The sequence below is a fragment of the Eulemur rufifrons genome, chromosome 2 (assembly GCF_041146395.1).
Source record: "Eulemur rufifrons isolate Redbay chromosome 2, OSU_ERuf_1, whole genome shotgun sequence".
In the NCBI taxonomy this organism is placed as follows: Eukaryota; Metazoa; Chordata; class Mammalia; order Primates; family Lemuridae; genus Eulemur; species Eulemur rufifrons.
This window is the reverse complement of record NC_090984.1, coordinates 31,334,334-31,348,602: the sequence shown is the minus strand read 5'-3', so window position 1 is coordinate 31,348,602 and position 14,269 is coordinate 31,334,334. Positions and strand designations below refer to the sequence as shown.

Sequence of the window (14,269 nt, the reverse complement as noted above, 5' to 3'; positions counted from 1 at the left end):
CATAGTCAGCATAAGCTATTTGTTCTCACTAAATTCAAATCTACTGAGGAAAGACACGTCTGATGCAGTAAACAAACAAACAAGCAAAAAACAAGGAAAGAAAATACCAGTTTTAAAGTCAGACGTCTCAGGCTCAAGTCCCAGTTTTATTTGGGTAATTCATTTAAGCTGCCAGAGACTTAATTAGCTTCCTCATCTGCAAAATGGGGCTAATGTTGTAAAAATCAACTTTGAGTCATGAAATTATTTTGTAAACTATAAAATGCTGCAGAAAGGTAAGGGATTATCATGACCTCAGCTCCCTCAGGGGTTTGCCACCCAATTTCAAGTCTGAACTCATCTGTGCACTCTCGCTCATCACCCCAAAGAAAGATGGGCAGGAGTGGCGTGACAAACTCCAACAGGCACCAGGAATCCTGAGGCACTCGTTTCAGCTTTGCCTGTGACTAGCTCTGCGACCTCATCTTGTCAGAAGGGCCTCAGTGTCCCCATCTGTCAAACGGAGCTAACTCTGCCTGCCCAGGACACCTCTGGGCCATGGAGAGAGCTCACCACTTCCCCAGAAGAGACTGTTTGAATTCTCCCCTAGGACCCACTGCCCCAAGGAGCTCATCCATTCCGGGGATAGTCACATGCCATCCTGGTCAGCACCCCAAGAGCAAGGCCCAGGGCACAGTCTGCAAATCACAAAGATAAAACCAGCTACCTGTGGCTGTGTCTTCCAAAAGTCATTAGCGAAGGCCTCTCAGAGCTCACCTTGGCTAGCACTGGTAGCTTTGCCGCTGCCTGCCGATTGCATCCCAACCACACCCAGGCTCCACGAGCCCCAGAAGACTGTTTTCACCAGGCTAGGTGGAGGCACAATTACATAAGGGTGTGTCTCATCAACGCCAAGTGGTTGGAGCTGTTCTAACTCTCAGGGGATGTATACAATCCACCCTCTTTCCTCCACCTCTGCCCCCTGCTAACCAAAGCGCCATTCCCAACATGCCACTTGCCTCCCTCCCTTCCACCAAAACACAAACATCCCTGAAGACCCCCAGGCAGAGCTGGCCTGGCCCACAGGTCTTACTCTGTCACCTATCTGTTGCCACCGATGGTCCATCATGCATCCTCCTCCCAGCTTGGTCGTCACTCTGTGCTTGGGCAGGGCCCAGGCAGGCATGGAATACTGGAAAGAGCAGGCTCCAGGAGCCCCAGTTCCAGACTTGCCTAGCTGTGACCCAATCAGAGAGGCTGACATGCTCTCTGGGCCTCAGTCCCCTCATCTGTAACCGCAGGGGTGATACTATCTGCAATATATCACCTACTTCACACATCCCTGTGAGGATCCATTGTGATAAGGGTATAAACTGCTGTACAAATAAGAAGGATGACTATCATTGTTATCGACTCATGCCAGGCCACTCTTTGTGTTTCTGCTTCCCACAGTCATTGAGACAACTAATTTGGTTCCTTTCCAAGAAAAAGGTTTCGGGGTCTCCCCAGCAATTTTGGCTTGACTGGAGTCAGAAGCTGGACCCACCCTCACCCCCACTATCCTGGCAAATCTCCTGAGACTAGCCTAATGGATGGTGGGACTGCTGTCTACCAGCCTCTTTGCTGAAAAAAATCCTTCCAAATAAACTATTTGGGTCAGATCCTGGCGGGTAAGGTTACTGATTTCACACAGCTGGATGCAAGCAGGAAACACAAAGAAAGTCTGTTGGCAGAAACCCTGAGAGTGGTCCCTGGAACAGCTAAGATCTCCCACTTGGTAAGAGGCTAGCTCCATTTGCTGTCAGGAGCTGAGCAGGACTCAAAGAAGCCCCCAGTTCCTCGGCAAAATGTGGAGCCTCTGCCTTGGGCTCCACACCCTGGTGGCCAGGGTTAGGGGCAGAGGAGCCCCCTAAAGACAAACTAGGCCCACCAGTTTGGCCTTAACTCACCTTTCCAATCTTAGCTTCCTCCCCTACATATCCTATATTAGGCCAAAGTAGACCTTTCCCATTTCCCCAAAACTTTCACCCTTGCCGTGCCCTTTCCATGGGAGGCCCACCTGCACAGCCCTCTGGCAAAGCTGCCCCTTCCCACAAGGCCTGGCTCAATGTTACCATCTCTGTGAGGCTCCATGATCCTTTCCCTCCCCAAAACAGATGAAAATTTTCCCCCTTTCTAAATTCCCTAAGAGTGCTCTTCATACATACTTAAGGTTAGAGTTTATCACTTTCTGGCTCATATCATAATCTATGTCTATGTCTAACCCAGAGGGAGAGAGCATAGATTCCACAGTCACACAGGGCTGGGTTCGAATCCCAGCCCTACCACACCGTCCTTAGCTGAGCACAGGAATGGATCTAGACAATCCCTAGTGTTGGTGAGTATGTGGAGCAACTAGAACCCACCAACAGGAGGAGTATACACTGGGACAATCACTTTGGAAAACTGTTGGGCAGTTTCTATGCATTTATGTAAGAGAAGTGCATGCAGATGTTTTCCAAAATGGTCCATGTTAGATTATCCACTGCAGTACTGCTTTAGTAATAACTCAAAGTTGGAAACAACCAAATGGTCATCAATAGAAGGATAAATAATTTAAGGTACTGTATATCCATATGATAGAATCATTACACAACAATGAGAATTAAACTACTGCTACCTGCAACAACCTGGATGAATCTCACAAGCATAATGTTGAATGAAAGTAGCCAGAAACAGAAGACTACAGACTGTGTGATTGCATTTAGACAAAATTAATCTATGGTGCTATAACAGAAGTCAGAATAGTGGTTACCCCTGGGTTGGACACAGAAGGCTTCTGGGTACTGGCAATGCTGATTTTATTTTTTTATTTTTTTATTTTTTTGTGTGAGACAGGGTCTCACTCTGTTGCCTGGGCTAGAGTGCAGTGGAATCATCATAGCTCACTACAGTCTCAAACTCCTGGGCTCGAGTGATCCTCCTGCCTCAGCCTCCGAGTAGCTGGGACTACAGGTGTGCACCTCTACACCTGGCTAATTTTGCTATTTTTTTGTAGAGACAGGGTTTCACTATATTGCCCAGGCTGGTCTCGAACTCTGGCCTCAAGCAATCCTCCCACCTCGGCCTCCAAAAGTGCTGGGTGTCAACACTGTCCCCCACTGTTTCTTTTTGAGACAGAGTCTCACACTGTCACCCAGGCTAGAGTGCCATGGCATCAGTCTAGCTCACAGCAACCTCAAATTCCTGGGCTCAAGCGATCCTCCTGCCTCAGCCTCCTGAATAGCTGGGACTATAGGCATGAGCCGCCACCACACTGAGCTAATTTTTTCTATTTTTAGTTGCCCAGCTAATTTTTTTTCTATTTTTAGTAGAAACGGGATCTCACTCTTGCTCGGGCTGGTATCGAACTCCTGAGTTCAAGCAATCTACCCGTCTTGGCCTCCCAAAGTGTTAGGATTACAGGCATGAGCCACTGAGCCCAGCCAGGCCCTGTTTCTTAATCTGGGTAGGAGTTACGTGGATATATGGGATGTACACTTATTTTGTAAGCAATCAAAATTTAACACAACTTTTTAGAAAAAGAAAAAACAAAATTTTACACAATTTTTTAAAAATGAGACAAATATTTACCTCATAAGACAAATGAAATAACGTGAAAGGTTTTAAATGGTCCCTAGATAGTTCCAACAAATATCAGTTTCTTTTTTCCTGCCTATTGTCTTGGAGCCCCATGAGGCTCCAATGTCAAATGTGACATTCTCACCTTTGCCCCCTTGTAGTAGCTAGCATACAGCAGGCACTCCATTAATGCTGGTTGATAGAATTTAGTGTCTCAGCCTCCTTTCTCAAGGCCATTGCTCAGATGCCTCATCAGGTAAAACAACTGGTAACAGCTTAAAGCCCTTTCCTAACACCTCTCCCAAGATGAATTTGCACTTTATCAGTCTAGGAACATGAAACTAAGAAGAGAAACTGAATTATAGACACTCACTAGGGCCCAGAGAAGGACCCAGAGACACAGGCACCTTTTGGACCCTGAAAAGCTGAAACTACATGGCATTTGGGAGGGACACAGCTATAACTTTTGGCCAGAGCCACAGGCCATCAGCTCCAGACATTCCCATCTTAACACCCACATTTCTCCTAATGGAGCCCTTGGAATTCATGTTCCTGCCTACAACCCTAAGACTAGGCAACTTTTTAGGGGATTAACACAGATTTCCTAAAACCCCACAGAAAGGGACCTCACAGATCACCTATTCAGGGATTTTTAGACTCTTTTTCAGGAGCCACCAGGGTGAGAAAGGGAAGCCAGAGCAGTTCCACATCATCCATACTAGATGTTGGGGTTCTAGGTAAGAATTCACTGTAAAACAGAAGTTTGAAAACCACTGCTGGCCGGGCGCAGTGGCTCACGCCTGTAATCCTAGCACTCTGGGAGGCCGAGGCGGGTGGATTGCTCGAGGTCAGGAGTTCGAGACCAGCCTGAGCAAGAGTGAGACCCCGTCTCTACTAAAAATAGAAAGAAATTATATGGACAACTAAAATATATATATACAAAAAATTAGCCGGGCATGGTGGCGCATGCCTGTAGTCCCAGCTACTCGGGAGGCTGAGGCAGTAGGATCGCTTAAGCCCAGGAGTTTGAGGTTGCTGTGAGCTAGACTGACGCCACGGCACTCACTCTAGCCCGGGCAACAGAGTGAGACTCTGTCTCAAAAAAAAAAAAAAAAAAAAGAAAACCACTGCTGTCTGGCCTAACCCACCTGTTTTGCAAAAGGAGGAAACTGAGGTGCAGATAGGGGAAGGGACTTGCTAAACATCACAGAGCTGGCCCATTCAGCTGCTCTTCCCAGGATTTCTGCTGATAGCCACCCAACCCCTTTAAAGCTGGCACCAGGGTTGGGGAAGTCAGTGACGTCCTGAGGGACAACCTAGGAGGAGGTGTCCAGGGCTGGAATTTCCCCCCCATAGGGAACTCTCAGTGCTCACTAAGCCCTCTTCCCCACTGGCCCCAGCTCACCCTGCAAAGTAAACTCTCCCAGGTCCTCGCGCCACCTCGCCCAGTGCAAGTAAGCAAAACAGGACCATGACTGTCCCATCACACACACACCCATTAGGAATCATCACGCCCAGGCGCTGGGGAGGCTGCCAACACAAGGGAGGGGGCTCTGGCATTACAGAGCCCCACTGTACATTCAGGGCTTTGACCCACCACAATCTCTGATGAGGAAGCTGGGGCTCAGAGGTCAGCCACCTGCCTGAGTTAACATGAGAAAAAGTCTCTTTCTGGTAACGGTCCAGCTCCGTTGGGCAGCCTGCTTGTTTGCCCTTCATGGTCAGGGTCTGTTCAGGTCTCATTCCTGCCAGCCAGAAACTTGCCCCAGAACAGCAGACGTCCACCCACATCCACACACCACGATCTCCCTGCCATAGCCTCCTGGGAAGCTGCTGAATTATCAGTGCTGCCACTTTAGGTGCTAAAAACACATCTTGGGAGACGGGCAGTTTCGGGAAAAACAAAGCTCTGAAGGTAACTGTGAAGAGCCCAAGGTGCTAGGATCCTTTAGTCAACAGGACTCTCCCAGGAAAACCTTACAGAGAGGCGGGTGGGAAACACAGTCAGAAACCAGAGCAGCAGCCCCCAGCTGCCGTCCATTGGATTCTAGAGCACAAGGTGTCAGGAGCCCCCTGGGCCACTGAGGCAGCCAGGTATGGTGCACTCTCCTCCACAGTGCACACCTAACTTACCACAACCTGCATGGCCTCAAAGAAGTTCAGCTCTCTGGGCCTTTGTAAAGTAAGAATACTTTTCTCCTTTGTAAAGAAAGCAAGCTAATTTCTACCTTGCAGAGTTCTAGAGAGGGTTAACCAGACCTATGCGTGGCATGAGACATCCACAAAGCCCGGCCCAAAGTCCAAGTCAACTGTTGGCAATGCCCTTCCAAGCGCTTCCACCCCAGGCTGCAGCAAACCTGCTGGCTGCCCCGGCGCCCACGCTAACTCTGTCCTGGGACAGGGCTCCGGACAGTGGGGACCACAGCTTCATTCGGCCACAAAAGAGGCTCACCACATCTCTCATCACCTCCTGATGCCAGCGGGGAGCAGGAGATGTGGGAGGCGGGCTAAGCTGAGAAGACTTGGCCGGGAACCGGACGTGCTCTTCCTCTCCAGGGGGGCCTAACTTGATGGAAGTTTGTCCCCCATCTCCTCCCTGGATCCTGGTCTCTGCCCTCCGCCCCCACCCCGTCTCCCGGGTCAAAGTGGCAGGCTTCGGCGCGCGCCCTGACATAGCAGCTGGCAGATTCCACGTTCGGGTGCCGGCCACGGTGCCCAAGGCCACGGCCGGCCATAGCCGGCGACGGCGTCGGGCACCCAGGCTGCGGGCCGGGAATCCACGAAAGAGCGCCCCGGAGCTCTTTGCCCCGCCAGCCCCAGCCCCCGGCGCTACTGCTCTCGGGCCGCGCGCCCCGTCCTGCCCGTCGAGCTCGCAGACGGGCGCTACTCACGGCGGGAGGCTGCGCTGCGGCGGCCGCGGCGGGCACCCCGGGCACGGGGGCGCGGCGGGGAGTGCGGCGCTCGGCTGCGCTCTCCTCTTTGCCCGCGCGCGGAGCCGCGGAGGAGCCGAGGGGGCGGAGCGGCCGGCCCCGTCCCAGGCGCCGGCTGGAGGCGCGCGCGGCCGCCCCGGACGGGGCTCAGGGCGCCCCCTGCTGGGAGCCCCTCGGGACAGCCCCGCGGTGAGGGTCGAGAGCCTCCTGCCCCGTCCCGGGCGGGACCCTCCAGGGCCCTGGGACTCCGGGCAGAGGGCGAGAGAGCCGGTGGCAAGACCCTCTGGGCGTCCTTACCCGCTCTAGCGCTCACACGCTGTGCGGCCTTGGGAGAGCCGCTAACCTCTCCGAGCCTCATCTGCAAATTGATTTAAATGAGCTGATACGTGTGTGATGTCTGGCACAATCGCTCAGAAAACGGGATTTCCGTGCCACCCTCCCCCACCACCACACACACCGCGAGAGGAAGTCCCACTAGGGAATAGGCCGCTCCTTCCCCCACTCCCAGCCAGAACACTCCCTGACACAGCACAGGTCCTTCTGGGAACCTCACCACCCACGTCTCACAGCAGGATGGGCGCTGTGATGGGAGGGACACTCTGGTCTTCACTCCCCCCTCCACCACCCCCGTCCGGCCTGGGAGCGGCCCGCCCTAGTTTGCCCTTTGCCCCCCCAGCCCTGGCACGGTTGGTGAGTGAAACCCCCATATCACCACCAAGCCTTCCCTAATAAAGGCCTTAGGAGTGGATTCTTCCTCTTTCTTTCTGCCAGAAAATCCCGGAGGAAAAAAGGAATGAGAGTGGAGGAGGTGATGGAAAGAAGGAAGTGGAAACAGAACTTACGCCAAGTTCAGTGGTCTTGTTTCAAGACCAGAGGCTACTTAACAGAAAGAAATGAGGACCCCCCCCCCCAGAATTTCCATCCCTAAGTCATCCATGGGGCTCCTCAAAAGGGTGCGAGATTCAGAGTCCTAAGCCTGGTTCAAAGGCCTTCTCTGCCATTCTATATGTGTGTTCTTGGGCATGGCTCTTTCTTCATCAGTGAAGTGGGAGAAACACTCCTTCCAGTAGCTCCTAATGAAGCTATGGTGGGGCTGAAATGAGATGGAGTGTGCAAGATGCACCTAGAGGACCTCTACCAGTGTGAATACTGCCCCCTCCCTTTAGCCTTTTGGCACTGGGACAAACACAGATGGACCCAGCAACCCAGCTGAGCAGTGCCTCAGCATCTGGGGCAGCCTGGGGAAAGATCCTCGAGCTTCCTTGTGTATAAACTTTACAACATCCCAGGACAGTGCAGTCTCTGAGCCTCCTCTCCTAAGAGCACCATGCTACCTAGAGTAATATCCAAGACCAGAGGTGGCTTCTGATATTAAGGGGCAGAAAGGGGAAAGACACCCACTGGTGAGGTTTCACCAGCATAGGGAGCCCCCTGCCAAACCATCCCTAAACACCTCCTCCCCATTTCCAGTTATCTGTTGCTGGTGGCACAAAACAACAATTTCATAATGCTCAAGCATTCTGAAGGTCAGGAATTCAGACAGAGCACAATGCATATGGTTTATCTCTGCTCCATAACATTTGAGACTTCAACTAGGGAGACTTAGGTGGCTGGGGGTGACTTGAATGGCTGGGGGCTGAGTCACCTGGAGGCTTTTTCATTCACACATCCAGTGCCCGGGCTGTGAAGAATCCAAGACTGGGCTCAGCTGCTACTGCTAAGCAACTACGTGTAGCCTCTCCATCCCTTTCCCTCTGAGCCTCATACTTAATACCTAATTTTCATCATCCCTTACATGAGTCAAAACAGACATTATTGGATTTGGCACTTGGCAAATTAGTTAGAGAGTTTCAGCTGGAAAGGTCATTGTCAATCAGCCCATCCAGCCTGGTCATTTTTTCAGATGAAGAAACTAAGGCTCAGAGAAGGGAAGTGGCTTGCTCAAGGTCACACAGGTGGTAAGAAACAGCTAGCATTAGAACCAGGCCTCCTCCAGAGTCTCATTCTGGTGCTTCTTCTACCATACCTGCCAAATGCAATTGCCCAGGGAGGTACCATCTAGAGATGCATTTTATGCTTGAGGCTGAATGAGTTCATCATGCCCTCACCTGAGAGCAGTGACAGAGCACTGAGCACTAAACATGGGACCAAAGGTGACAGTGGGCAGAGAAGAGGTGGCCCCAAGGACAATGGCAAAAAAGACACCTACTCCAGAATGAAGCCAGGGCAGGTCCAGGTCTTCACAGCTAAGAATTATGCAACTCAGCTCCAGTCTCTGCATGGTTCCCACCACCGCTGATCAAATCGAGTCTAAATGCCTCTCCCTAGCATGTAAGGCTCCAAACTGCATTTTCCTGCTGTGTATGCACATATTCTTCCTTCTTGTGCATGCACATCCAGCTCTTTTACCAGGTTGGATTATTGGCTGTTCCTGCCTCCGTGATACTGTTTAAACTATTGCACCACGACTCCCCTTGTCCCATTCACCAAAATCCTATCTATCCTTCAGGGGCCCTCTAAAGTATCACATCTTCCATGGAAAGTGCCCTGATCTGCCCTCTAAATGCCTCTCCCCTCTGAACCTTACCACTCTTGGTTGGTACCTCTTTTGTCATTCTCCTCCCTCTATTTTAGTTATAATTAGTGTCTGCTTCTCTTTTTATCAGGAGCAATTATTAATACAATGTCTTGTCCATCTTTGAAACCATACAGTGCCTGATATCACAAACTCAATAAAAGTTTGTTAAACAGAATTACTAGAATGTAAATGCCACAAGGTAAGGGCTTGTTTTCTATTGTCCTATAAGGTACCCAAGTACCTGGCACTTAGTAGATTCTCAGTGATCACATGTTGGATGGATGGATGTGTAATTAATTTCAATAGCTGCCAAGTATTACATCTTCTAGCATGGCCATTCCAGTGCTTTATTTCAAGTGCTTTACTTCAAGGTGAATGTTATTATTTCCTTTTGCAGGTAAGGTAACTGAGGCTTAAGGACATTGAATTGCCCAAACTCACTCAACTTAAAAGTGATTGAGCTGGGATGTGAATCTTGTGTGCCCTTCTCCAAAGCCCAGGCTCCTTCTATGCCCCTATCCCTGACTGCCTGCCCTCAACTGAAACTTCCAAGATTTCTAAAATATTATTAATGCAGAGGTTTTCAGCCCTGGAAGCACATCAGAGTCAGCATGGGGGTATTTAAAATTCTTCATGCTCAGACTGCACCCTGCATCAATGACATCAGAACCTCTGGGAGTGGCGTCAGTATTTGTTGAATCTTCCCAAGTGATTCCAATGCACAGGTTGAGAACCACTTTGTTCATGTCACAGAGATTTGGGAAAATGAAAGGATCCTCCAACAACCCACCCAACTACAAACACATCTGAGTACCTGCTTTGTACAAGACACTCCACGGGACTATGAGATGGGAGAGTCACAGGAGCTTGAAGCTTCCATAAGATGAGAATGTAAGCCCACAGGTAAGATGTAACCATGGCAGGCAGAAAAGGACAGTGATTGTGGTGATATCTTAAAGCACACTCTGGTGCCTTGACGATGGGTCCAGTGCTGACTCTCTTATCAGGCTATTGCATCAGGCCAGGAGAAGGCCAGCTGGCTTGCCTTCTGGGTGAAAGGCAGGCAGGAAGCCTCCTCCTCCCAAACTGGCCTGTGGCCTGGCTTCTCAACCCTTCCCAGCTCTGCTCACCCTGTTCTGTGTCCTTTGCTGTCTCACACCCAACCAGGCAGGGTCCCAGATGTGGACCAAGCCTGGCAGCCCTTCCTGCTTCCACTGGCTCCTGGAGCCTCTAGCCTTGTTGGACTCAGCAAGGCCTTGACCCCCACAGGGATGGGGTGGGGAAGGGAGGAGAGAAGAGAGGAAAGAGCTGGGGGGTGGCAGGCTTTGCCTCTCCCTGGAGGCTTGGAGGATGAGGATTTCCTGGACATGTGTGCACAGTCATTCAACAGCACCTCCTGGGGCTAGGTGCTGGGGCAGTGGGAAATAGAGACCCAGCACCGGGAAGGGTCAGGTCTACTCTCAGAGGGACCTTAAAAGGAAGAGAAGGCTTGAGTCAAGCTTGAAAGAAAAGTAGTGTTTACCAGGAGGACCAGAAGAATATGAGGTAGGATGAGGGAATCGAGGCACATGAGGTGGAAGAAAGGGGCCAGGATATGAAACCATGTGTCATTTACTGTCCTGACTCCCACCTGAGTCAATACAGGGCCACATTTTAGGATCATGACCCAGGCGCATGCCATTGCCTTCTATTTGGGACAGAGGCTAGTGACATGGTGCTCGGCCAGGGCCCCCAAACTATGCCCACTTTCAGGGCTACAAATTCCATCCACCTACTTCTTTAGTTAGGCTCAGGAATCAGACAAGCCTATTGGTATTCCTGCTCAGCTACGTTCTGGGCAAGTCACTTCCCCTCTCTGAGCCTCAGTTGCCTCATCCATAAAATGGGAATAAATACATCTTTTTGCTCAGGGCTGATGTGAGGACCAGACCCGCACACACGGTGCCAGATGTTTGACAAAGCACTGGAATAAATGTCAGTTTCCCTCCCAAAGCAGATGCTGCCATCCTGAAGACAGTTGTCACTTGCGCCATCTCTCTCCAACTATGTTGTTTCTACCTGTTTCTGCAATATTGTCTTCTTTTACCTTCATCTCTCCAAGACTTAGCTCAATTCTAGCTTCATTCATTCTTCAAAACTTTCCTGGTGCCCATCCTGAGCTGGACCCTGGGCTGGGCCCTGAGAGACACTCAGAGTGTTCTTCAGGCACTAAGAGTCAAGCAGAGGCGCTATCCTGGAAACAGATGCCTGGAATCTCGTATTCTGGAGCCCAGCCACTGGCTGGGCAGAGCCCAGAAGGAGCCCAGGGGAGGGAGGGATGGGCCCTGAGTGCCTGGGAAGGTGGTAGGGGGACAGGGAGGCTACTCAGAGGAGAGGAACACTTCCCAGATATCACAGTCAGAACTCACAGTCATTGTCTGCTGAGCTGAGAGATGATTTCACCTTGCTATGTCTGCAAATGGGTCTTTCGAGTGACTCCTGTCACCTTTCCCCACACTGTGCCAGTGATGTGGTTGGACCCATCAGAGACCTTTGGTGGACCCATGCAGGAAGGATGGGCAGGACGGCATTTCCTCCCCACCTTCTCCTGAAGAGAAACTGGAAGGCCGGATCTGGTCACTCCGAGGGCGGCTCCTTCCACACCCCTGGCTGATCCCTGACCTCTGTGTTGGCTGGCCCTCCCACTCGGGGCTCTTGCTCTGCCCTCTGTGGTCTGCATGGTGACTCCATCGCGGCTGAGCCCAGGTCCTGACCCAGTTATGAACAGCTGCATCTGGGAAAACAAAGGCACAGGAGGCCAAGTCCAGCCAACTACAGTGGCCTCTGCCCCGAACAGGACTGGGCCCTGCTCCAGTTGCCCCAGATCTGCTCTCTGGGCTAAGGGACCCCAGGCTCCCTCAGCCTTTCCTTTCAGGAGATTTTTTTGCCTCTCAGCCTTGGCTCCCATTACTCCACCCAATAAAATATTTTCCTCCTTCCACCCAGATCAAATCAACATTTGTAGAGAATTTATCATGAGCCAGGCACTGTTTTCTAATTATCTCATTTAATCTCTAAGTTGAATACTTTTTTAAGACCACCATTGTTATCATCTTTATTATATAGGTGGGGAAACTGAAAGTCAAAGAATGTAGAAGATATTTGCATTTATTTTGGCTGTCCAATTTTCAATCCCCCCTTCCTAGTTAGGAGGAAACAACTATAGTGGCTGTATTAGGGCGTAAGTGGATATAATGCACCATCTCCCACCACCAAAGTTGAAGGGAGAAAATCCTCCTTCCCTGAAGCCATGAGACCGAGGCTTGCCCAATCAGATAGTTCTGCCCAGCACATTGAATCCTAAGTAAGTAAGTAATGCCAAGATGTTCACACTGGCGGTGTGAAACAGTTGAGGCCTTCTAGACAGACTATTGTTCCAGTCTCTGATTCCTGCTGCTCCACCCTGCCACGGATTCTGAGACCTTCTAGCCCTCCAGTAAATCCCTTTGTGCTGAGTTGGCAAGAACCTGACTAATCCTGGGAGAGACAGGAACATACTCAACGCTGAAGGGCCAGGAATTAAACATCTTCTTTCACATCTTCTTTCTACTTCCAACACAGGAGCAAGAGAGGATTCCCAAGATCACAGAGAAGGGACACCCAAGGATGACAGCATGCAGCAGGCTTAGAGAGCAACCAGACCAGATTGAAGCAAGGGAGCAGCAGGCTCCAGAAGCAATGTCTCCAAGAAAAAAGAGAAGCTGATACGTCAGCCAAACTGATATGTAGCTACTCAGGAGGCTGAGGCAGGAGGATCGCTTGAGCCCAGGAGTTTGAGGTTACAGTGAACTATGATTGGGCCATTGCACTCCAGCCTGGGTGACAGAGCAAGATCTTGATTAAAAAAAAAAAAATCACAGTCAAGATATCAGAGTTAATAATCATAGCCACTAATAATAATTGAAGGCCGGGCGCGGTGGCTCACGCCTGTAATCCTAGCTCTCTGGGAGGCCGAGGTGGGCGGATCGTTTGAGCTCAGGAGTTCGAGACCAGCCTGAGCAAGAGCGAGACCCCATCTCTACTAAAAATAGAAAGAAATTATATGGACAGCTAAAAATATATAGAGAAAAAATTAGCCGGGCATGGTGGTGCATGCCTGTAGTCCCAGCTACTCGGGAGGCTGAGGCAGGAGGATCCCTTGAGCCCAGGAGTTTGAGGTTGCTGTGAGCTAGGCTGACGCCACGGCACTCACTCTAGCCCGGGCAACAAAGTGAGACTCTGTCTCAAAAAAAAAAAAAAAAAATAATAATAATAATAATAATAATTGAGTACTTACTGTATGTACCTCAATCACTGATTTATCATAATGCCCATTTTATAGATGAAATCTATTGAGACTCACATAGTAAACACGTAGCAGAGACAGGATTTAGACCCAGGCAGTCTGACTTCAGAGCCCCAATTATGCCAAACCTTAAAGCTCCAAACTTTGCATTAACTGTTAGGGAAAGCAGAATTCTACCAGGGTTGGGGTGGTGACCATCAGGATAATGCATGAGTGTCACATTAGGCATAGCAGGGCCAGTAGTCTCCTCCCATTTTTCTGCCTAACAATGGCCAGAGGATATAGCTTTGGATTTGGGTAAAAGACTGAATGAGAACTCTGTGCAGGAGAGAACAACTTGCCTAGGAAGATCTCCTTATGAAGGCGGTGGGACCCTTGGGGAGAAGCAGAGCAGAGGGAACTCTGACCCTCCATGAAAGACAGAGGTAGGGAAAAGGAAAGACAGATCCAATATAGAAGTGAAATACACCATGGTGTGCCTTGTTCACAGTAAAGCTCTACTTTTTGGTAGTTTGTCCCCAACCTATATGCTTCCTACCTAGTCCCCAACAAGTAAGCTAGTCTAACATGCACAACCCATTTACACAGTTTGTAAACTGGAAAATAAAGAAGTCTCCCAGAACACAACAAAAAGACAAAGAGATGAGAAATATGGAGAAAATTTTAAAGGCATACAGAACAGATCTAGAAAATCTAATATTTGCCTAAAGTGGGTATTAGTACAGAAGAGAGAATATTAAAGGGAAGAAATAGTAAAGGATATCCCAAAACAAAATTGTCTTTGTCTTAAAAAAGATAAAAATCTTCCAATTATTATCCCCTTAATATTTTGACATTTAAAAAATCTTTAGATTAAAG

General features: G+C 49.9%; 1 protein-coding gene across 2 annotated transcripts in view; it reads right to left on the bottom strand.

The window, feature by feature from the left end:
* The window catches only part of DAPK2 (death associated protein kinase 2), a 110,035-nt gene extending 103,469 nt beyond the window's left edge, over positions 1-6,566 (bottom strand). For both annotated transcript variants that reach the window (XM_069482935.1, XM_069482927.1), the window contains exon 1: positions 6,471-6,566. The gene's annotated coding sequence lies outside the window, so the exon portion shown is untranslated. The remainder of the gene's footprint in view (positions 1-6,470) is intronic.
* Between the last annotated feature and the right edge of the window lie 7,703 nt (positions 6,567-14,269).